The sequence below is a fragment of the Melanotaenia boesemani genome, chromosome 16 (genome assembly GCF_017639745.1).
Source record: "Melanotaenia boesemani isolate fMelBoe1 chromosome 16, fMelBoe1.pri, whole genome shotgun sequence".
In the NCBI taxonomy this organism is placed as follows: Eukaryota; Metazoa; Chordata; class Actinopteri; order Atheriniformes; family Melanotaeniidae; genus Melanotaenia; species Melanotaenia boesemani.
The window spans coordinates 22,925,983-22,951,154 of record NC_055697.1 but is presented as its reverse complement, the minus strand read 5'-3'; the positions used below and the strand labels follow the sequence as shown (position 1 = coordinate 22,951,154).

General features: G+C 38.0%; 1 protein-coding gene across 3 annotated transcripts in view; it reads left to right on the top strand.

Annotated features, from left to right (window-relative positions):
* The first annotated feature begins 223 nt into the window (after nucleotides 1-223).
* LOC121655812 (equilibrative nucleoside transporter 1-like) overlaps nucleotides 224-25,172 on the top strand; it is a 43,309-nt gene continuing 18,360 nt past the window's right edge. The window contains exon 1 of one of the 3 annotated variants that reach the window (XM_042010661.1): nucleotides 224-340. The gene's annotated coding sequence lies outside the window, so the exon portion shown is untranslated. Of the gene's footprint in view, nucleotides 341-11,569; nucleotides 11,591-16,985; nucleotides 17,090-25,172 lie in introns of those variants that run through there. The other 2 variants (XM_042010662.1, XM_042010660.1) reach the window with 2 other exon arrangements.

The following is a 25,172-nucleotide window of genomic DNA, read 5'->3' as shown; positions in this document are numbered from 1 at the left end:
ATAAATAAAGAGCTTGTGAGTTTTTTTCACCAGCCAGCCAATATCTGATTCTAGACTGTGACGTGTGTTTTACAACCATTATAATCTGGTGGCCTATTTGTAAAAATCCAAAGTAACCTGCTATTTGTCGGAATCTGGACCAGTCAGAGACCCCCCCTCCCTCATTTAACCATGCAGCCTTGCAGCCTGTGTGTGTGCCAGCTGCACGATTACAGTGCGTCGAGTTTTGCATCTGAACGAAAGGAGAGAATAACAAGCGAATGCATGCATCAACGACTTTTATTCCCACTAACCCACGCGCATCTCACATGAGACGGCATCGCAGGCCGGTTGTATGAGGGTAAGTGGTGCGCATTTAAACATACAGTCAAGTGTAAAGGACGGTGGGCAGACTGCTGACACAGCCTGCCAAAGGAGCTCTGGTGGTGATAGTGGAGCGGGGGCACGCACTGGGAGTCCACGGGACGCCCACAAAGTGTACGTTATTATTCTGCAGTTGCAAACTCAGAGCATGCTAATGTTAGGGAGAGATTCTGTGGGGCAGGTGGAGCTCCTGCTGAAGAAATGATGACAAGGTCAAATGGTCTCTGTAATTCGCAGTGCGCTGCGCTACGTGGACGTGACTGGCGCATCATGTCCCCAGTGTGCTGAAAGTGCGCCAGATGATTGTGTGACTGAGGGCATATTGGGCCAGAGCTATTCTTGACTTGTGATATCAGACAGTCTGAATGTATGCGGCTGCTTTGAGGGTCAGCATTAAGAATATCTCCTGCATCCATGTTGTGATAGCTGCAGAGGAAGTTGAAAGAATACTTGGTTTTGTGCTCAAAAGTTGCTGGCCAGAGGTCGAGACTTGTACACAGTTTGAGTTGAAACATCACAGCAGGCGAAAGTGTGAGAATATTTATACTCCACAAACACAAACACACTCCACAGCCACAGATAACATGAAAGAGCTCCAAGAAAATATCCCACTGAGCTAAAACCACTACTGTATAATAAAAACAATGACACCATGTTTTTTAGTTCACAGAGAGAGAGATGCTACTAAAACTACTCTGCTTAGTGTGCTTTATGTAATGTTGGTGAAGTGTGATGACTTTTGAAGCTGGTCCTGGGGTTTTGACAAAGCCTCTGTGATAAACTCTTCTGTTGATGTCACTTTTCACCTGCTGCTGTAACTCAGGATCAACAAGCTGATGCTGCCAGTGTTGAAATCTCAGTCAGCAATCAGGTAGCTGATCAATAAAAGACAGAGAGGATTTGCAGCTACACTGTAGCTAAGGCAATGTTGGACTTGAGGAACTTGTGTTCTCCTTTTTTTCAAAAGTTTTAGACAAAAGAGATGGCTAGATATCCTGATGTTTAGTTAGCGACATGAACCTATATGATACATCTTGAACCGGGTTAACCCTGATGATTATTTCTTTAGGAGCTTTCTTTTCCAGACATTAGATACAGTTTTACAAGCTAAATAATTTGATCTTTTTGATATGGATTTGCCTATTCAACAGAGGCACCCTTTGATTAATCATTCTGAAAAATGATAATCCACAAAAACATTTATTCGCATGCGTTTAAGGATCTAATTTATTTTATTCTTAAAATATGTATGTTTTGTATTTCATTCCTTTAGACATTTTGTTTTCATTTTTTGGGTTGTAGTGTTCTGTTTATCTGTTTTTTGTTTATATGTACCAGTCATGTGGCGCTGCTGAGACATGTGAATTTCTTCACTGTGGGAAAAATAAAGTCTTATCTTGTTTGTTATCTGTTATGTTCTTTTGTATCTCCAACTGGGTTGAGTCTCATATGCTCAACTGTGGGCTGTCTCAGACAGAAGATGATGATCGAGAGATAATCATACTCTGTTGGCTGTAGCGCCTAAACGGCGGTTTTATGTCATACTGTGAGAGGGATTACAAGACAGCTGGTGTCCCGATTATGTGACCAAAGATTGCCCCTAAAATTAAAAAAAAGGGGTAAAAGTCTTTTGGAGAAAAGAAAGTCTTTGTCTGTAGTATGTGTACTACAGCTAGTACTGTGACCATGCAAAGACAGCTGCAGCCCTGAAGGAACTAAAGGAGGACAACTGCACACTGGTTTCTTGTCTATATCTTAGTTTTCTGAAACATCATGTTCTAATTTGAAATGAACAGGTGCATTAATGATAGCCGCGTTCTAGCTTGGGGTCTGAGCTAGCATTCTAGAAAAAAAGTCTGTGTTGCTCATGTTAACTTTAGTTTTCCTGATATTTGCTGAATTCCTGTTGGACAGCTAAAAGCATTGATGTTTTGGTGGTTTTGAATTCTGTTTTGTGCTGACAGTTAACATTAATGTTGAATCCAAGTCTCAGCTAACATTTGCATTTTGGATTTTTATTAAGTATCCAGCTCCAGTTAAAATCAGTCTACAGTAGGGATGGCCATATCAATACTCTAGAGTCAAAATATTGGATTTAATACTTCTTTGAATATCGAAATCCTACTCTGCTGATACAAAACATGTCATTTGTTTTTTTACTTCTGGGCATTTTAGGCAACAAAATTGCATGTGAAGCCCGGCCACAGTGTGGCTGCTTCTTCTTGTTTTTGGTCTTGTACTTCTTCTTTTTCTTAACCTTCTGTGTCACATGATTATGCTCGCCTATCAGATGTTATGATGATGCTGTTGTTAATGCTGTTAGTGATGATGAGGTTATGTTTATATATTTTACTGGTTTAATGCAGGTTATAACACATTATGTTTTAGTATATTTATTATATTACTATTACATATTATATATATATATATATATATTTTATTTTCCATTTAATAAATGTAAATAATCTTATATTAATCTGCAGTTTAAATTTTTTTATCCAGCCATTATCTATTTCGCTTTGTCCATTAAGGGTACGCGGGGAAGCTGGAGCCTAACCCAGCATATAGCAGGTGGGAGGCAGGGTACACGCTGGACAGGCCACCAGTCCATCGCTCTGATTATTTTATATATTTTTTAAAACATTTGCATTCATCTTATTTTTTTTCCATTTACTCATAAATATAATTTATTATTGTTATTAAATGCATTTCTTTCAAGTATTGACTTTGATATTTAACTATATTTCATGCAGCCCTTACAATAAAGATATTAATGTGCAGGAATGTGCATAATTAATGTCAGTGTGCCATCAAATAAATCAGAAAAACAGTTTTAAGGTCAGAAAGTAGTATTACTTTAACTTATATTACCTACACACATTAAAAAAAAGTTATTTCCTGAGGACTGAATTAGCTGGCATTATCAGCTAATTCAGCATTTAACAACATTTGTCACTTGCAAATTCATCCATATTAGCAGAAAAAGCCAGCATTAGCAAATGTTAGCCAGTTAAAACCAGAGATTCCCCACCGTTTGTGCTAATGTTAGCTTACCTGTTCCATGGGAAGAGAGTCAGCCTGGGGTAGATTTTAATCCCCCAAAATAGAAACATCTTGACTTGTCATTGCAAGAAATGAACAAGTGTATTGATGATAGCTGCTTTCTAGGTTGGGAAAAGTTCTGCTGTTGTGTATTCTTGTGCATTGCCAAAGTGATAAATCTAAATACCCGATATGAAAAAAGGCAATGAACGTCCTCGCATGACACTCTGCTAGTGTTGACTGTAGTTTTCCGAATATTTGTAGCATTTCTGTTAGACAGTATGTACGTTTTACTCTTTGTTTTCAGCTGTTATGGAATTTGTGTTGAATCCTGTGTTATGCTGGGAGACAGGTAGCATTTTGTTGACTCCAAAGCTGGAATTTCAATTCTAGTTCTGAACGTACAGCCTCAAAGTTTAAAATAGTGTTTAAAATATATGTAACTTTCAATAAAGCTCTGAACCCTCCTGATAGCATTGTAATAAGCCTTCAGTACTGCCTTTACCTCCACCTACTTGCATCGTCCCTTTCTGTAGCCCACTAAAACACATGATGTGCAACCAGTGACTTGTGTCCTGAGACAGTTAGATCACTATAATCAGAAACTTCATTCTGAAAGTCAGGAAGGGACAACAACACATGTGGTTTGCAACAGAGTAATGTGATTTAGTGGAAGAAAACCAGGTTATTAAGACTGGGTCATTAAATGCCTCATTCTGTGTACAGCCAAATGCCCTCAGGCCCATAAGGTCACTGATACTGATGACTAGTCATAGAAAGAGCAGGGATGTAGGTAACAGGAGACGTCTCACTGAAAGGTCACACCAGTCTGTTTATTATTGTTGTTAAATTTTTTAAATAAGAATAAAACAGAGAGATTGGCCTTCAGAGTTTCCATAGGAGTACAGACTCATTTATGCTCCCTTTATGTACATCAATAGGTACATCCATTTCAAACATCACTTCCGTCATATTCCCATGTGTCCTTTGTGATAGCATGGCTGTTAGGCAGTGGAGAGGATCATGATAATAATTCTTCATAAAAGGAGGCAGCACAGTAGATGGTAGTGGTCTGTGCAGACTGGACTGTTAAAAAACGTCACCTGCTACTCTTATTATATTGATTTTGATCCCTTTTTGTTTGTGGTCTGTGTAGATGTTCTGCATTATAACCACTCAGACCTTATAGAGGATAGAGAGGAAAAAGATGTTAACTGAATTTTGAGAGCTTTTGTAACACACACACACACACACACACACACACACACACACACACACACACCTTAGGTAAAGTATTTGAGCATATTAACTCAGAAAATAAGTTGTGCTATAGGTCAGTTTAGAGTAAACACACTGGAATGTGCTCTCATTAAGTTTAATAAGTAAGTAATCTCAGGTTTGTTATTACATCTTGAATAAAGAGCCTCAAAGTCAAACACATATGAACTTGCTCAGTTTAGAGGAGGCAAATTGGGGTCAAATGATCTTTTATCAACAAACATTCAGTCAAAATAGTATCCATAACACAAACAATGTATATTTCCTAGTAAAAAATGAACAGCCTTGTAATGTTTTTGTATGACAGCTAAAAAGGTTAGAAAGCCATTTTTCATCAGAAGATGAAAGTTGTGATTATATAACTTGTTCATGCTGCTTCAGGGAAACTCCTTGCAGTAATCGGAAACATATGTTTGCCATTTTGAACTTTTGAATAACATTGGAACATTGTAAGACAGCCAGAGGCTTTCATTGTACTTTTAGTGTGAAATGGTCTCTTCTTACACAGTGGCTTCTAACGTTGTGTGAATTCCTGAACACGCTTCAGTTTGATTCTCACTCATTCACACCAAGAATCCTACAGCACTTATTATTATATAAGACCCAGTATATATGAGCAGCAGTTGTTTTCTTCTACCACAATGAACATATCAGAGGCAACACTGGGATTCAGTGTTTAGCTCAAGGACACTTTAAGATGCAGAAAAGCTCTTACATTACAGGCATTTAACAGATGCTTTTATTCAAAGCAGCTTACAGTGGTTAGGCAGAAGCGTTAAGGGTCTTGCCAAAGGACCCAACTGGAAGGTGCTAATATTCGTCCCATGGAAGATACATGAACCACAGCTATCACTGCTGATAATGTGCTGTCTACAAAATGAAAATGCATTTCTATATTGATGTCAACTCTAGTAAAAATGTCAGAATGCTGATTAAAATGTCATTGGCTTTTCAGAAAATTTTAGAAAAATAAACATTCTGCTCATGAAGCTACGATTTTTTACTTTTAAAAGACAAGTCTTGACTTAATTAAAAGTCTTCTTTCATCTAACAGCTAATTTAGCTACCTAGCAGCTAACAAAAGCAAAAGTCAACAACCTGTTAATCAACGTTAGATTTAACCACTGATGTTCAATTCTCTTTGTTACACTGGACTCCAAGGAGACAAGGGCAGGTTAAACACCCTTTATTAACAGACAGGATATTTAGGAAGAGGTCTTACGGTGACAGAATTGAAGGCGTAGATCAGAGGGACAGGAACCATGGAATGGAGTAGGGGTGAGTCTGCAGTGTGTAGATTGAGGTCCGACAGGGAGTGACTGTTGTGCTGGAGTATTTGAGGACTGGTGAAACAATGGAAGACAGGTGTGACAGGTTGGCTTGATTATGATGATCAGATCAGGACCAGGTGTGGAGGATCAGGGAAGTGCAGATGGAATGGAGTGACTGGCTGAAAGTGGAAGGACAGGCTGTAACACTCTTCAAACTTGGAAATACTGAGGCGCTTGGTAATATCATAAATTTATTAGCATTGTACTCTGGGAAATTGTTATGCGTGCTTCATACTGTAGTTGTGTAAACTGTGGTTAGCACTTGCAATCTTGCACAACTTCTGTTGGTATGGTTACAACACAGCTGTACAGTTGGAAGAAACCAAACAATCTAAACTCCAGTGTAATTTAATTACGAATATAATCACACAAAAAACGTAATTCTTTAAATAATGTTATCAGGTCAGTTCAGTTTATTTTGTCCAGTTCCATACAGTTTGCTTATGCTGTGAATTGGCCTGGGTTCTGCTAAAACACATCTCAAGTCACTTTAAACAGATAATAAACTATTTGTATTTCCATCCAGTCTGAAGGAAATGATGTAGGACTTTTTCACTGTTTCCAGCCTCATTAATGTGTCCATTTTGTTTCTGAGAGAAAACAATATTAGTCATATGGTGCCAAACAGGATTGTATCCACATTTGTTAAGGCTGAAGTTAATGAAATGTAGTATAACATTTAGGGAAGTGTGTCTCTTAATTTTCCTAATAAAATTTAGATGAGCAGTTTTACTGTATAACATGTCATAACTGGAGTAAATATAAAAGTTAATAAAAAAGAAAAACAACTTATTGCTGCATAAAGACTAGAAACAAAGAGAAAGTGATATTTGGAAGGACCCATTCCTGCTCTGAAGGTGCTGTACAAAACTTTTTTCAAGTGCATACTGGAAAATAAATGTTTTCAGGGAACATTTATTTATTCTGTATCAATATTTGGTGACATGGCAGATGTTTTTATTCACATTTCTTCTATTTTATGGTTCAAACCCACCAACTTCACAGATAAGTTTAAACAAAACATTTTAATTCTTTCTTTATTTAATCTTATTGAGTTTCTTTTGGGCTTTGAATAGATCACACCAGCTTTAGCTAGTTGCTGTAAATTTACAAAGAATATGTTACTTGTTTCGTAAGAGAAATATGTAACACTTCTTTAAAAGAGGAAGTACTTATGAGTCTACAGATTTGGGTACAATTTTTTTTTAGAGGAAATGCAAGCACACATTTCTAGACAACCGCAGCTTAAAGCAAAACAACATTAATTTCCAACCTGAAAACTGTCTTTCTGACTCATTTTGATGGCCCTCTGACATTTGTTAAGTTCATATTTAAGCTGTCATTGCCTAGTTCAGTCACCATGTTATATGAAAATTAATTGGTCTCTTTTGCATTTTGTTATTTCTAACCTTTTTAATTGCCCTACTTCATCCCTGCTTCACAGCTTTCTGCTCCAGCCCAGACCATCACATGACATCTGCATTTTGTTTTACTGTACCGTGTCACATGCCAGCAACTGGATATTAACAAACTGACCATTTTGAATGTGCACCATGTCTGATTCAGCAAAGAAATGCAAGAGGACATTATTGGAGGGAGCAAGGAAAAGAAAAAGAGAAAATAATAGAGTAAGATATAAGACTAGAGTCAACAAAATTGACTGGCTGGAGAGAGAATGGACAGATTGCAAGACAGAAGCTGAATTAGTCTTCGTTAGGAGGCGACAAAGCATGAAAATCTGACAAAGTTCACCAGTGTGGCTAATTTAACATAATTTCTATTATCAGACCCCAACTTAGTCAGGTTTGAACGTTTATTCTGCTATATAATGTCCATGCAGCTATGAAGCAAAGCCAAAAACAGCACACAGACACAAAAAGAAGATGATGTGAAATTTATAAAAGCATTAGACTTTAATGAGCAAGAAGGAAAAAGGTTTTACTGATAGTAAAATATTACTATTGGAAGCTCCTCAGTCAAAGTGGGGACCTAAACTCTTCCCTGAGCTGTATGTTTCCTAATATTTACAACTGTTGCGTGCAGTCTTTGGGCCCCTGTTGTAGCAGATGCATTACCCTCAATCATATGAGTGTCACGCTGCCATGTGGTTCAGGAGCAAGGGAGGGATCTGGTATCAGTTTCTATAATTACTTTATCTCAGCTTGTGATAAATTAGGCAGCTTTAGGGACAGAATGGGGTTACAAAGGGCACATGAATGATGTATGGATTTTCATTCAGAGGTCTTTGGTCCCAGAGAAATAGTTTAAAAGCTCTGCTCAGCCTTAGATCGTATGCAGAGTTCTCTGAGACCTGTGGACAGATTATATAGCTTTCACCATCCTAGTTTTATCATTATATAAACTTGCTCTAAAAGTAAAATGAACAGCTTTCCATCACTGACATACTTTGGTCAATAAACAAGGTAAATTCCATGCAAATGAGACATACTTGTGTTATAAAATCTTTGATTTCACCTGATTCTGGCAGTATATGTCATCACTATATTGTTTCCAACAGTCTTATAACATTTTCCTCAACATTTTCCTTAATAATGTCTTTAAGTTCATAGGAGCAGGTTAAAAAACTGAGTATTCATGCATCGATACTTGTACGCACAAAGGGTCCCATCACATGCTACAAGACAGATCAAGTGAGTAATGGGTTTCTAGTGGGCACACAGTGTGTTAAATTCTAATAATCACGGCACAGATAACATAATAATGGCAGCACTCCAAATTCCTAAGAAAAATCCGACTTTGCCTTCTCTTACCTCTGTTTGCTTACTTTCCTTATCAGGCAATGACCGACAGGATGGCTGTCAGCTTCTGATAAGATGCAAGATAGGAAGGATGAGGACAGGCAGAGATTACATTTTAAGTGTCAAACAGATCACTGAGGAGAAAAAAAAGATTTCTATGTAGTCATGGGCTGAAAGGAAAATTTACACTGGACCAAACATCTTAACAGCTGAGACTGCCAACAGGGAATTCATACTTCCTGAATAGATCCAACAGGTGATGTTATGAACATCGAAAAATGGATGCAGAAAGAAAACATATCTAATTCCATACTACACATACATACAAAGAAACATGCTCAGCAAACACACATGGACTGATACATGAACTCATGTAGCATGCATATGTGTGCAGTGAAGGAATAAGCTGAGACTCATGAAACCTTGAGAACTATGATTGCACAATATTAGAAGATGAGATATCCTTGTTTAATTTAGCAATAACGGATTTGCTTTATATGAACCAGTACTTCAATATGATAATCCCTACTGTATTAAAAAGGGCTGCATTCTACTGCTGCAAATGCTAGTTTACCAGCGAGTTAACTGTGGAGACATGGTGACTAGACCAGTGAGAAGTAAGGCAATCAGTGTGGAGAACACTTCTGTCAGAGGAGAGTGTGAGGTTGTGAGATTAGTTAATGTTACTGGAGATTAGTGCCTTTGAAGTACTGGCAGGGTTTCTTACGCGGATCCTTTGAAAGTATAGGCAACGGGGAGAGCTAGTGGTCAGAGTTCTTCTGCAGAGGGTGGACAGATCCAGGAATATTCAGGGAAGGCAGCCAGTAGATCCAATGTTGTGTAAATGAACCAGCTCAAGGGCAGCAGATTTGTCTTGATAAATGATCAGGATGTTCTTCAGCAGCAGTGTTTTTTCTAGGAAGCAAAGGACACAAAGAACATTACAGTACAGGTAAAACACTGTAAGCATAAATATAGCGTCCATTTGACAAGAACATGGCAGATAATAGAGCTTGAGCTGGTCCTTAAACACTGATCAGAGATGGTTAGATGGAAAAATAGTGTGGAGGAAGTAGGGCAGGAATCTGAAAGGAGTAGGATCTCCACCTGACAACAAAACCTCAACCCAGGATTATGACAGTAAGGAAAATTTATTTAATTTGAATCAGGTGTTTTGGGACAGGGAAACATTTAAGACCCACAGGAAACTGGCCCTTGATAACCAAAATTAGACATCCCTCTTCTATGATAAACAACAGCATAACAATCTTGAATGCTACACAACTAGATTTTTTCAACCACTCCTTTCATCCCTATATGCCCATTTTCTTTCCTTTGGAAACACTTGTTATCACTATGATAAGTTGTGAAGTAAATAGGTTACAATTAGCCAGAATTGGTCATCTGAAATGACTGTTTTCAAAAGGAAATGTACAGATAAAACTTCAATATCTGCAATTTCTAGTCGACTGATAGGAATTCTCCCCTGAGTTGCTGAAGGAAGTTAATTTAAGATAACTGCAGTTCAGTTTTGCGAAACCATAATGTGAATTCCAGCTTATCTTTTAAATTGTGATTAATTAAATCTCACATAAAAAACATCCATGATGGATATTCTGCAGGTCGTAATTGCCTAAACAACATATTAAAGTTGTCTTTGCTGGGATAAAATCAGAAGTTATTGATAAAATTTAAATTATCCACTTGTTTTTATTGCTATTGTCCCTTATGTCTATTAAAACTCTGTCACATGACCTTTTGTCATGACATTTTGTAGGGAAAAGTTGCGGTCTTAATTTTTTTCCAGTGTTGCATCCAGGATTTTCTAGTTTAGTTATATTTTTACTCAGGACTTTGAGCTTGTAGTTTTTACTCTGGTTTTCCCTGAATGAATCTCAAATGGGCCATAAAAAAGATAAAAATGCTGCACTACTTTACTCCTGTTACTCAGCCTCTAGATTTGTTACCCCACGTTTCCCTTTATACAGAAACCAGTGTCTGCACTGTACTTGAATGCTTGCTTTTCTGACAAATTTCTACTTTTACATAATAAATAATATCTGTAGCTTGTATTCCACTTATTTTCTAAAGTAAATTGTTTTATTTTTCCATGTTTGCTGCAAATCATGGATTATTTTCTTGCTTGCTTCATTGGCCCAGCCTACATGGCAATTCCTTCATGTATTGACAGAAAACAGATGTAGCAAAGTTGCATAACAAGAGAAAATGGAAAGTCTCAAATGTAATGACTATGACTCAGACTGGGAAAGAAATCAAAGATACGGCCCTGCAGTCATATTTTCTAATCTGGCAAGAGCAACGTTGATCATAGGTTCAGCTTTGAATTGAAACTGCTGGTGGGATACTAAATATACTTCAAAGGGTTACCTGTCCTTTTTTCACTTTTTACTGTCTCTTGATAAATCTGTGTATTTCTGCCAGAGTTTAGACTGTGTGCACTTTCGCAACCCATGTGTAAGTCTTGGCACTAAGTTGTGATCCTGGATTCCATCTTTCTCTACAGGCTGTTTTCATGCCAACATCATGTACTCTGGCCCAGGCTTTACAACAACTCCTGCTGGAGAAGTGGATTCAATCCTGTCATCTGGACAACACTGTTACAACACGTACTGAATCCAAGCACAATAGCATGGGAATGCTGAAATGATAGGAATGCACACAATCCTCCTCCTCCTGAGATTCAGGACACAGTCTGATCTGTTGATGTCCAAAATGTCCTTGATTTTATGAGAAATTGTTGGAAGAGGATCAGCAGTCAGTGAAAATAAGTTACGTGGACTCTTGCTTCCTTTGAAGGTCTGTTTTTGCTTTTCTTACTTATGTGTTATGAATGATCAAAGTAGTTTTTCCCAAAACACAGTGAAGTTATTTATTTATGGAAAATATAATAGAAGTTATTAAACTTTCTATAACAGACAAGCAAATAAAAATATTAATTTGAAAGGTGGAGTAATAAAACAGTTAGCTTCAATTTATAGATCTTAAACTAACATATCTGATTTTCTGGCAGGAATATTTAATTCTTTATGTGTTTTCTGTAGCCTACGCCTAAAGTCTAAGTATTGGAGGAGGGAAAGCAGGGCTGATGTTTACTGAGGATTTTGGGTGGTTGGACAGAAGAGCGTGAGCAATAACTCTTGTGCAGACTGATGGGACTGTTACCGGTTCCAGAGGTACTGAAGCTCAGCTGAACAGATAAAACCCATAATGGATGGTTTTAAATCTTCTCCCACAGATAAAATCCTTTCACAGGAGAAGAATTTAGTCTAATCCACCATGACAGAGATTTCATTCAGATTTCTTTCCCCTGCAGGCAATCACATTTTGCTTGGAATTTGAATGGGCTACTTGGGTTAAGATGAGGGGCCACTGATCTCTTACAAACGTCCCTCAGGAGTTCTTTTCTCTTTGTTTGCTCAAGTTTTAATCCCTGAAAACGGAGTCCCAAAATTTTTAATCCCAGCATGGATTTACTTCACTCTTTCAGAATCCTCAGAGCCATGTAGAGGTTGAGGAGGCCATTCTGGGGAATTCCTTGTTAAATGTGGTCCTTTTAAATTTCAGTGTGCAGTCAGAAAGTTACTTCCAGTCCATTTATATCATACCCTCTTCCTCCTCCTACTCCTCCTGTGTGTGCCTCTTATGCCACAAACTTCACAGGATATTCTCGAATTAGACGTGCATGATGTTTATTTGCTCATCTTCTGTTCTACAAATGGAATAACAGGGAAATGTCTGGGTCAGCAGGAAGTGAAGGAGTTGAGATTTTCATCTGACAATACACATTCTTAGCAAAATGAAGGGCGATTGATTATTTTTCAGGTTCTTCCTGTTAATGGGAAAGACTGGTTTAGTATCAGACTACTTTGGCTGTTTGTTCAGCTTTCGCAGGCTGAAACAGGGTGCAGTTGGCAGAGAGAAGAATAGCTGCTGAGCTGTTGAGGCTGTTTTCTTGGTTGTTTATCATCTCTGTGCATCTGTCCTACTATGTAACCATTTCCAAAAAGACTGAAAAAAAGGCAAAGATTAAGAGAGCTGTGTCTAAAATTTTGAGTTTTTAAAGAAAAGAGGGCCAAAATTCTTCAAAGATGTGAAAGAGCATGGCCTTGTCCCAACTTCTTTTAAAACCAGTCGTGGGGAACCCTTGTCCTTTGCGGCCAGCAGTCCTGCAAGTTTTCCGTTTTTCCCTGCTTCAACACACCTGATTAAAATCAAATGGATCCAACAGTCTATCAAGTCCTGAACCGTGACTCCTTCATTTTAAATCAGGGCAGTACGAGGGCCAAGGTTCCCCACAAATTTAAATGCATATGCTGTGTTTAATTCTGTTGAATTTTTACTTTTGTTCAATTTGTTTTGTGCTTGTTTACATTTCACACAATGTCTCGACGTTTTGTGAGAAGGTTTGTAGATTTCTTTACAATTTTTTTACATTCTATGTTCATGAGATATAAATTTTACACCAAAAGCAGCACATTTAAATGGGGTTTTAAACAAGGTTACACCTGCTAAAACAAGTAGATTCAAACATTTTCCATAGCGTGCAATGGGTTTATCATCAGCGGTCTGAAGTCTACAACTTATCGGTCCTTATCAGTTTGTTTTTTGTTTTTGACTAAGTTACTGTCAGTTTATGAGCCCCATGTAAGACGTTATGGTGAATAAATGTTTTGTTTTGTTTGTTTGTTTGTTCTTTATGAGCTGTGCCCATTTTTTGTTGCCTGGACTGCAGCATTGTCAGTGAATATTAGCATGTACACCCAGATGTTGTGTTTCCATTGATGCCAAGCTGAGCTCAGCCAACAGCCAGATGTTTGTGGGTGAGAGTGGGTTTTCTAACCAGTGTCAAAAGGGCTTGGTTGTCTTAATGAAACCATTGTTTTGTTATAAATTGTTTCTGTTTTGCTACTTTTCTCATTTTCCCTTTTCTTTCTCTCACTCTCATCTTTGTGGAAAAACCCAGTAAAGGTTGTGGTTTGCTGCACTGCTCTTCTCTGACCCTTTTAGTAAAAATAAGCCAGTGAACAAGACTCAGAGGTAAAGAGACAAAACAGGCACATTCAGCTGCATGACATAAATATATCTAAATGTGCCCCTTATGGAAATGAAGTGTAGATTTGTGTCTTCACACGAGCAGAGAGCAAGAGAGAGAGACAGATGTCCCTCAGTTCTGTGCAGCTGGACTCCTCCTCGTTGGATTTTGGGTTAGCGAGGAAGCAGACTGTTCCAGCTCTCTGTTACAGATGGTTTCTGTCCAAAACCACAGTGAGCTTTTTTTAGGCTGGGGGGTAGACAGGGTGTGGATGACTGAATACCTACCACAACTATATGAGTAAACAGCAGAGACCAACTTTCTAAGTATACAGCCTTAATACCATGAACACCACCCCTACACAACGCTTCAGACAGACTGATGTTTTGAAATTAAACATTACATTAGTGAGACTTTTTGCAGACACTTGAGAAAACAATTTGTTCTCTGGAGGAAAATAAAAACCTCTTGTGTGTGTTTACTTGCATAACAGAAGCAGCTGATTTCACATTTTTCCTTTACCAATCATTTGTTCCACATTATATAAAGACTAAAGCTGGTTTTGCTGGCATGTTTTATATAGGCAAAACATTTTTTAATGTCACATGATTACAAGCCCTCTTAGAATCACTTTGTCTTATCTTCTATTCAAATGTTTTGTCCTTACTTGCCTCAGACTATGACCAGCCTTAACCTTCAGTCTGTACTCACATGCATTTGTTCAAACACTATAATGTGTAAATAAAGGAAAAATTTCGCTATTCACTCCCCATAATCCTCTTCATGCAAGTAGTCTTTCTATCTAATCATAGTATCTGTGTAATTTTCTCTGAATTAACAAACTACTATCATTTACTGTGTAATGAAATGTGATCAAGATATGAATGTATTCAGGCCAGTTAAGTGGCATCTGTGAATAGGATCTGCAGCTGTGTTTTTCAGAGCTTTATCTGCATCAATGTAAGGGGTTATTGGTTCAGGAAGTGACTTCTTAACTGTGCATTTGAAGCGAGAGCAGCAAATTAACTCCAGCAGGCTTCTTCTCTGTCAGAAATAAGGAAAACGGAGCAACCAGGACCCCATAGTAAAAGGTCAGCTGTATTTATCGTCTCTGGTTACCAGTGATCAGAGATGCTGTGGGGAAATATTGGATTTTGTTATTACTTTTTCATTAGTGCGATGACATTGATTCATTTTTCTAAAACCAGTTTATTTAAACTAGAGTTGGTGTAAAATGCCAAAATACTGTAGACAAATCAACGTTGCTTTAAAAATGACATGAACAATGAAGTGACTTATATATACACAAAAAGAACCAGACAATAAAGTGGGTAAATTAACAGATTTAAAGTTTTTTTTTTCCCACTGTTGTAAAACAATAATAATAATAATAATAAAAAGGAATCTCATGCATTAGATTCATCAATATTTAAAGCATCTTTGATTACAGCTTGTAAAGTGCTGTTTCTTTCTATGTTATTGTAACACCAAATAATGAGAATAATGTTGAAATCTGGCCTATGAGTCCTAATATGAGACTCTTGGTTCTAACCAAGTTGTTCAATTTTCCAGGGCATCAAATATTTGCCAGTATCGAGCGCTATACAGCTGACCTCTATAACATTCACACTTTAGGTGTGAGTGTTGTGTTATTTGACACTAACATTCATTTGATACTTTATCAGAAAATTTAGTCTTTTCTTTGTTTTCATCTGCGGATGTCTTGTGAGATCACAGTTTTGCTCCATAGTTTCATGTTGGGGATTTTTTTGGTTATGTTTAGGCACCAAATGACATGGTTATCGTTGGAAAACAGAATTCTGTGGCCCAAAATAGACTAAAAACAAACAACTGTGAATGTAAATAAATGATGGTGAAGGGGATCCAGTGTGTTACCGTGTTTGCTAAAGGGGTTTGATTAAATGTACGGATGAGATGTGCTGGAAGAGGGACTTTTCTTTCAAGTTGCTATGTTTTTCAGAGAAGCGGCAGACATGAAAAGATGATATCTGCATATTTGACTTCCACAATGAAGCATAGAGGAGGTATAATGGCAGAGTGAAAGCATGCTAGATCAGATGATCTGGACATCACATTGAAGTTAAACCTGTTTCAGATGTGATTCATTGGATAGCAGAATGAAGATATAGCAACAGACTGATGCTGTACAGATACAGAAACTTTAAAGAATCATGGAAAATTATGTTGGATCACAAACTAAGAGGATTTCTCCCAAAGCCAAGGGTGGCTGCTTTGAAAAAAACTCACTCTGTGTTTTATTTTGGTAAAAAAAAGAAAAGAAAAGAACGGAACAAAACAAAACAAAACAAAACAAACAAAAAAAAAAAAAAAAACAACAACAAAACACAGAGTGAGACGTTTCTTAAACTTTTTGTTTCCATATCATCTGGCCTTTTAGTTATGTTACACATTTCCACAAACACCTTGCATTTGTTAAAAAAAGAGGGAATCAAAGCTCCAAATTTACCATATTCTTGACACCCAGTGAGAACATTTACAAAGTGACTAATATTACTCACCCAGGAAGTGTTGAGCACCACATGTCATACTAGTGTCTTCCTGTAGATGCTGATGATTTCAGTGTGCTCATAAGGTTTACAGTTAATAGTTCCCTGCAATCAGAAAAGTTCTTACATCATATATTGTAGAAAAGCAGGATAAGCACTGACATGAAACAATATATTCCATAGCAACAAAAAAGTTACATGCAAATTTAACTCAAGAGAAGTATAATAGGTATTAAGATTAAATAATCATAAAACCTGTCTCAGAAACTAGACACTATTCTTATTACCACCCTTCTAACGGTTGATAAAACCTAGCCATCTTTTAATGTAATATTCCATTACAATTAAGCTGTCAATTGTATTTCATATTAATCTTAATTAGCAAACAGGTTAAAGCTGTTCAAACTGCTATATAACAAGTTTAATATTTGATCCATTTGCAACATAATGGGTCTAACAAAGAGAGTAGCAAATAAAAACAAAACGGTCCTTAAATGCAGCACTTGAGTGTTTCAGTAACTTACTTTACAGTTCTGTGATATGGTGGATTTGAGATTATTTTGGCTTTAATTTTCCTAAAACATGCCCCTTTCTGTTACTTAATGTAATATGGAAATAACCATTCTAGCAGAGGGGGGTGCCCAAACTCCCATTTACGAGGAACTACTCAAAGTGTATGGTCACATTTGTCTCCCTCGCCCGCGCTGCTCAACATAACAAGCCAGCTTTAACGAGGTAAGGAGGTCTCTGTTGTGATTGAACGACAACGTGGACTGTTAAACGGTGCTGGTATCTGGGTTTGGATCGTGTTCCAGGAAGAAAGGGGGACTATTTGACTTTATATTCAGCTGTAAAACTCTGTTACCGGCAAAATAAGTGATCATAGTGTGAACGGTTATTTGTTTCTTAAAGAGGTAGACTAAAAGAAAAACGTGCCTGTTATTTTTAATTTTTATGGTCAATCCATGTCAGTTTGCCCATCTTCCTCTATTCATGTGTATTAAATTTAGCGCCAAATTGCCGGTCCCTTCTGTTGAACCCGGCAGTTCTGCTAATCGGAGCGAGCTTCATATCCTGGTGTAACAAAAAGTTTTGTTACCCTTCATATTCGGTGCTGTGGGGAAGACGCGCATTGAGGCATAAAAGAAAAACGGCGTTTAAAAACGTCCTTTCAGAAACAAAGAGGTGCTCGGTGTAATGTGTCACATTATATTATTTTAACATTGTCTGCTGTGTTTTTGCTTGAATGCTTCAAAAGTTCGTGATAGCCTGTAAATGTCAGTAGTTCAGAAGCTTGTGATGAATCACGGGGCGCGTGGGTCAAAGCACGTGCGTTATGTGCAGTTTGAGTGGCAGCACATGGATCCAAAAGTTGGATCACAGGACACAACAGACTCAAAGATAAGAGAGTAGTCCATTCAAAGCTTTATCAGCATGTCAGTGATGATTTGAAATCTAAGTGTGGCGTTAACACGAAGCTTCGGCATTCCTGCTGCAGTGGGATTAAACTGTAGTAAATGTGTCACATCTGTCTTTATGTAGGTCACTAAAACAAGTCATATACTTGTTGCAGATTTGTAATATTTAGCACAGCGTGTGGTTGAATGATGCCTTAATTACTTTGGAGAATATTTTTGTTGGATAATAATAAAAAGTATGGTGGGATCACACTAACTGAATGAAGAGAGATGGTCCTCTGACTGAATGATATTGTTTCCTGGCCTGGATCCATGGCACATGTGTATATTTGTGACTCTGCTAAGTCCCCCCTAAGCAAAGAGAAGAGTATTTTCTTTGTCCTCCCCAGAACTGCAGGACAGCACCATTGAGTCACTACATCTTGTGTGGTGTGACAGTTAAGTTTTGCCATCTGCTTTTTGAGTCAACAGTTTCCATACTCAAAGCAAAAGACATGTTTTTTTTTTTTTTTTTTTTTTTTTTTTTTTTGCCAATGCTGGCATAATAAAACGTTCATTATTCTTCTTTCATGCTGGTTTGAAAAGAAAGTAAGGCTAAATAGAATCATCAAAACATAGTGAAACAACAGCTCTGTTAGCTTAACTCACTGAAAGCAGTCATGGTTATGAGTGGCGTTCATGAGTCTGCCATATAATCAGGCCACTTGAATGAACTGGGCTGCTAGTTTCTGTCAAGAATGACGGGAAAGGATTGGGGGTCGGGTGGAAAGGGGGTGGGTTGTTGTGATTACAATGGATGGGGAAACCTTTATTCTCAGCCAGCCTTTTGTCATGGATTAGGTTTTCTTTTCTCCAATTTCCAGAGTTTTCCCCCCTGCAAAGATTTGTGTTTACACTGTTCACAGTAGCATCTTCTTAAAGACTGATTTCTTGTCTTGGTGTCTTGTTGTTTCCTCTTCTTATTTGTACGGTCCTGATTACATCCTTCATTAACAAAGCCTGACTATCTCTGAGGTTTATGGGGAGGCAGCTACTTAAGCACAAATTAGGTTCAGGCTATTTTTTAAAACCTGAAGATCAATTTGTTTTTCAGTGGTCACACACAAAAACTGAAACAAATGCAGAATAGAACATCACAATGAATCCAAAAGAAAACATAACAAAAGCAAAAAAACCGAGTAAAATAACCTTTGTTTAAAACCAAAATAAAAACTAATTTTAAAGATGTAAACAAATCAGTAATGCCTGTGCAAAATAATGCTACAGTAGTTAAGTAATGGCAGTTTCTAATACTTTTAGTCATATTTGGGGACTAAGAGCCTCTATCCAGAGGGAAGAAGCCAAAAATCAATGTGCAACAGATGGGAGTCCTCATCCAGAATGGAGGAGGCTATTCATTGTTAACTGCCTGGCATACAGGGATGCTAGCAAAAGTAGTGTCTCCTCAATCAGTCGAGAAGAAAATAAACATATTTGGTTAAAAGCTTTCCTCTTCTTCAAGGATGTGTGACCAAACCACAACACCAGGGAGAAAGATAAAACTGATTCAGTGAAAGAACAATAAAACATTGCCGTTATGGTGTGAAAGTGTGAGAGTTTCCTTAAACAATACAGACACTGTTGATTCTTACACACAGCTTCACAGCTGGTTTCAAAGTACAACTTTTTATCAATGATAGTCCCCAGATATTTGTAAGACTGCACAACCTCACCGCTCTGACCTTTGATTAAAGTATCTCTCTGTGTGAGTTTTCCTTAGAAAAATCAATGATCATATCTTGTTTTTAAAATGTTGAGCTGGAAGTAAGAATCAGATCATGTAAAAATCACTAATAACTGGGCTGTGGCTGGACTCATTTCCCTGTAGTAAACTTAAAGTAACAGTCATCTGAGTATGTAATAATGGATCTACTGCCTGGTTAACAAACAAATAAAAGTCAAGCATGTGTTTAATTCAAATCCAACTGTTTATAAAGCATCTGTAGCACAGTGAGTGTTGCATCCTCTTCTCCTGTATGAGACCTGTATGCAAATTCAAATCTCAGACCTGACTAGTTTTTAATTCTTTTCATCAGAGGTCAGAGCTACTGGCCCGAAATCTCCAACAGTTTTGACACAGCTGGACTTAAAGAGAGGGTTGACTTCATCTTTCCATGTAGTACAGGGGTGCCCAAGTCCAGTCCTCAAGATCTACTATCCTGAAACTTTTAGATACAACCCTTCCCCAACACACCTGAAACAAATGGCTCAATTCCCTCATCCACATGTCATTCGGCTCTACAGATGCCAGATAATGAGCAAAAAATAGCAAAAAAATAGAAAAGCAAACTGTAACTCATGACTGCTGCTTGTGCATGTGGCCCAGTGTAACAGAGACTAAGTCATGTACCTGCAGCTGATGGCTTCAGGTTCTTATGTTGAATTTTTACTACAGGAGTAAATGAGTTGGAAGAGACGGCATCATCTCATGGTTTTAAACGTTTTATTTAAAGCTGGAGACAAGCAGCATAAGTAAATCTAAAAATTTGTTTTGAGTGGAGCTCTGTTCCCAGTGTCATAATAATGTGACTTGTGATTTTGGATCAGATATTATTTTAATTTATTAACATGTCAGAACAGGTTAAACCTTTTAACCTTGAGCAAATATATAAAAATCTTCTTCCAGCCAGAAATATTTTCCTATTTTCTCTGTTTATGATTATAAACATACTGTAGCTGCATTTTCAGTTTGTAGAAAACTTGATATGATCCTTAAATGTCTTCAAATTGCTGACATTTCTCGTCTTGCATTTATCTGATCAAGAACACTTATTAGGCACATTTTTATCAGAACATATTTGAATATGTGCACATTGGGAGATACTTCTTATCAGACTGATTACAGGACTGTTGTGGTTGTTTTAAGTTCAGTGAAAACACAACTTCATGCTCAGTTGAATTTAATGCTATAGCAAAACCATGTTTGCTTTCTCTTAGAAATGACTGGTCGTTGGATTCCCAGCAATGATTGGTTGATAGCACACTGTGATGAAAGTAATTTTTAGTAACATAAACATCTAGACAAGTGCTTATTTATTGGTCATGAAAGTCTTTTTTTCAAACACCCCCATCACCTGAAATTATGTCCACATGATTACTCTGTGTACAAAATAATTATCTGATAATTCAAAGTACCAAATTTGTTCTTTATCTACCAGTAAAGAGAAACATGAATCTTGCTGCTGATCATCATTTAAAACACAGACTAGACTTCTTGAAAATGGTTTCTTGGGCTTGCGGGGGTGATAAGCTGAATGGAAGCTTGCATCTACTCTTTTAGGGTTAAGTAACCTCCAGCCACATGTTCTCCAATTTTTACATGCAAATGCTGAAGACTGTAAAGCGTTGCCTTTAGACAGAGTAAAGACTGTCTCTTAAAGAAAAGAAGGAGGAAAATCTCATACTTTTGCATTGCCATTGTAGACTGTTTTATTAATTCTGTTTACTTATTCTTGTCCGTCAAACTTGTTGATGCTTGAAGCCACCCAGAGGACATCAGTCCACTACAGTCTAATCAGTCTCTTGTCTATTGTTGTTTACTGTACATCCGGCTTCCGTGTGGCCCCTGCACACTGAACGGGACACAGTGCACAATTTCTCTTTTGTCCTATTTCTCCTGCATAAAGAGCACATGTTGGATAATGGTTGTGTGTGTGTATGATGCAACAACTGGAAAAAGAAATCAATTTGATGCAGTTTTCTGTCCTGCTGTAACCCAGTTCACTGGGTTTGTTGTGTGATTGTTCTTTACTTAAATGGCTTGAATACGACCTGAAAACATCAAGTGTAGAAAACTGGTTTCTGTGGCTTTTCTTATAGTTCAAGCAAGCTCGATGTCCTGATATGTTTTTCCATTTCTTTCTCTTTTTGTTTCTTAATTTAAAAAGTATAGAAGCTACAGTGGCTTCCCAGTTTAATACTGGTCAAACCAAATGGCATGACATGATACGTGTGGCTGCTCAGCCTCCATTAGAAGTGGGAAACGACCTCCAGGAAGGACATTTATTCATACCTCTCCTCATATGACCGCCATCAAAATAATCCATGTCAGAGCTGGAAATAAAGGAGACCCTGTAATAGAGGTATACAGTAAGAAATGTGTGCTTCTCTCCTTTTCTACCAACTTTAAGCTTTGGTTTAATGTGCATTTTAAGAAATTATTTAATATCTAGTCTCTGCTGTTCTCAAGTTTGACTTTGCACTGCAGTCCTTGTCACAGCTTGTCGGCTTAAACTCAGCAGACAGACACATAACCTCCATGGCTGATAGCATTACTAGCCACCATTCTAATATTTAAACCATCTCCTCAGCTAATGTCGGCTCTTCCTTCAGGTCTCAATTTTTAAGATGCAATTTGTTGTGAGTTACTTCTCTTTAAACAGAACTTATCTTCCTCTCGTGTGAATGGTTGCATTCAGGTCATACTTGTTACTGTGGAGTTTGACCAGGACTGCTCGGAAAATCGGATTAACTTAATTCCGATGCCTCATCAAGATTCATTATTGTGGGTATGTTTTGATCAACATTGAATTCTAGGTGGATGGATGGATGGATGGATGGAATTGTAGAAGTTGTTCAGAGTCAGACAGATTATTGACAAACTGCTGCCCTCAGTGCATCTTCCCACAAAACAAGCCGCAAATAACACAAAGAATATCTTGTGGAACATTAAATCTACATTAGCCCTGTTGCAAAATTAAGCTTGATTTGTACTCCTGCAGCGTCTGCGCATGGTAGGGCCGGCTTAGCTGAAGCTGGTGAAATGTGCTATCGCACTCGTGCATAGGGTTGCGGTGTTATGTTGCAGTTTCTCTTCTGCCGTTACTGCACAAATTTGGCAAGAAGATCCAGAAATCTGGAAACACCTAATCACAAACAGACCAATCAAAAGGGAGTACTTGTGCAAGCAGGGGTGCACGTGAAGTCTGGAAGAGGTCTGCGTCAAGCCTCCACGGACCTACGTGGAGCATTCGGCAGTGATGCCGTAACCGACCTTACGCAGACGCCGGTTAAGCCATCGTTAGTGGACACTTTAGTGAGAAAATTAGCCAAAGTTTAGTAGTGGGGCTTTTACTAGTAGTGGGGTAAATGTTAGTTAAGTAGTCATAATGTAGCATGAAATTTTCAAACAGTCATTGGGTTCATGTGACAATATGCTTGATAGTGTAAACTGCTTGAATTTATGATTGTTAATTTTCTTTCTTTTTTTTTTAATGTAAGCCTTGTTACAAGAGCAGGATAAAATAAGTCACAGCTTGATCTTTGTTCATTTGAGTGTCACAGATAGGCCAGTCACTGAAAATGGGATAGTGTACCACTCCACAGACTGCAAAGTGCCACCGTGTGTGTGTGTGTGGTGGCCACCATTTCAGCACCCAGCAAACCTTTGCCAGCTGGCTCTCATTGATGACACGTTACGAGAGAAGTCTGCTACAGTAAGATGTAACTAAGGTAAAAAAAAAATTTATTGGGGGTGGGGCTAAGTGAACAAGTGACCCAGGTCACCAGTGACAATCCACGCTACACTAAATATATTACTGGCCTCATTTCATTTAAACTATCAAATTTCCACAGAACTAAATGCATCTGAGTATTTTTCTGATAACGTCATATTTCTCCCCTGAGCCTCCAATTTGAACCCCTCTTTTATGTGCTCATGTGTAGCACGTCTGTACCGGTACATTTTAAACTGTGGCTGGTGCTTCTGTAATACTGCTGCCTATGAATGATAATATTTGGCTTGAGCTTGTTTAAATCATGCAATATATATGTGTACATACACTCTTCAAGCCTTGGCTAGGGGAAGATTCGAATAGTGGCTTTTCTGTGTGGAGTTTGCATGCTCTCCCCATGTATGCATGAGTTCTCTCCTGGTACTCTGGCTTCCTCCCACTGTCCAAAGACATACATGTCAGGTCAACTGGTCACTCTAAATTCTCCCTAGAAGTCAGTGTGAGCAAGCAGCATTATTTAGTACTCATTTAGGTTCATGGTATCAGCAAGCTCTGAACAGCAATTACTTCCAGTCTGTCTGAAATGCAGGTACCACTGTTCACCAGCCTCTTGAGGTGACCACTGATGTACAGTCAATTTAACAAAAAGTCAATCTCAGTTCTGGGAATATATCCAACCTAACTTTAGAGAATTGCTTTTAGATGCTACAAGGTCCTCATGGAGAAATATTAATCCATCAGAATCTATTTGTGCATATTGAGTGAAAAGTTAGCGGCCAGAAAAGGGGAAATGTGATAATAGACGCAAATGGCCAGAAGATGACTAACATAGTGAGAGGACTTTTAGATTTCAGCAAGAGATGGGAGCTCCTTACCTACTATTCTGTCTACATTTTTTCTTGTCTAGTAACACCAAAGGCGACCTTGTATTCCAGTCCACATTCCATATTGACTTTCCTCAGACACTGGTTTCTTAGTTAATGTCAGCTATAGCAGTCTCGTGTCTCTGTGATGCGTGATATTTAACAAGTTAACCTGTGGTGACCCCCTTCACCTCCAGGAATGACTCCCTCACTACCTGCACATGACCAGCCAGAACAACCATGCCATTCATCATATCTATTAGCAACAAGTGCTGAGCTCTGGAAGTGCCCTGAGTGAGTTTAGATCTTTCAGATAATCTGTGGAGTTTTTAAGTAATATTTTCATTCAATCAGAAAAAGCTAATACTGTGGTGGCATTTCTGGAACTTGATGTTTTGGAACATCTTTGGACATTTTCAGATATTCACAGTTGAAGACTGTAACCAAGTTCTCTGATATCTTGCTAACATACAAGTAGTAACTCTGTTTTGAGAGTAGGAGCCATTATCCCATTTAGACTTTATTGTTGACTATTTTTAGTTTTAATTATCTCTTAGTTAAAGAGTGTCATGCAGCTTGGTATTTCTGTGGTGAGGTATCGCAATGAAGAACCAGTAAATAAAATCCAAGCATTTAATTATTCATTTAGGACAAGTTAGATCATATACTTACAGATGCCATAACAGATGACTTGTCTCCCACCTCACATCCAAAGTTCAGCTAAGCTAACAGTGCCTTGTCCATTTCAGACTCTTACTATTTCAGACACACTATCCTGTAGGTTTTAGATGTCTAAGACCTGCAGGATATTGTGCCTTGAGGACCAGGGTTGGGAGTCACTGGTCTATAATCATTTACACATGCCAAGCAGCTGGCTCAGCCCAGCGTTGGTGTGTGCTTACACACATTAAACTGGCATTGCAGAACCAGCTGAGTGGCAAAACTGTTATTGACTTGAGCACTGTGATGTGTGATTCAGACCCTTTAAAGCCTCATCTTTAAAGATCAGCTCAGACATGCCTCAGCAGCCTAATGATGCTTGGGT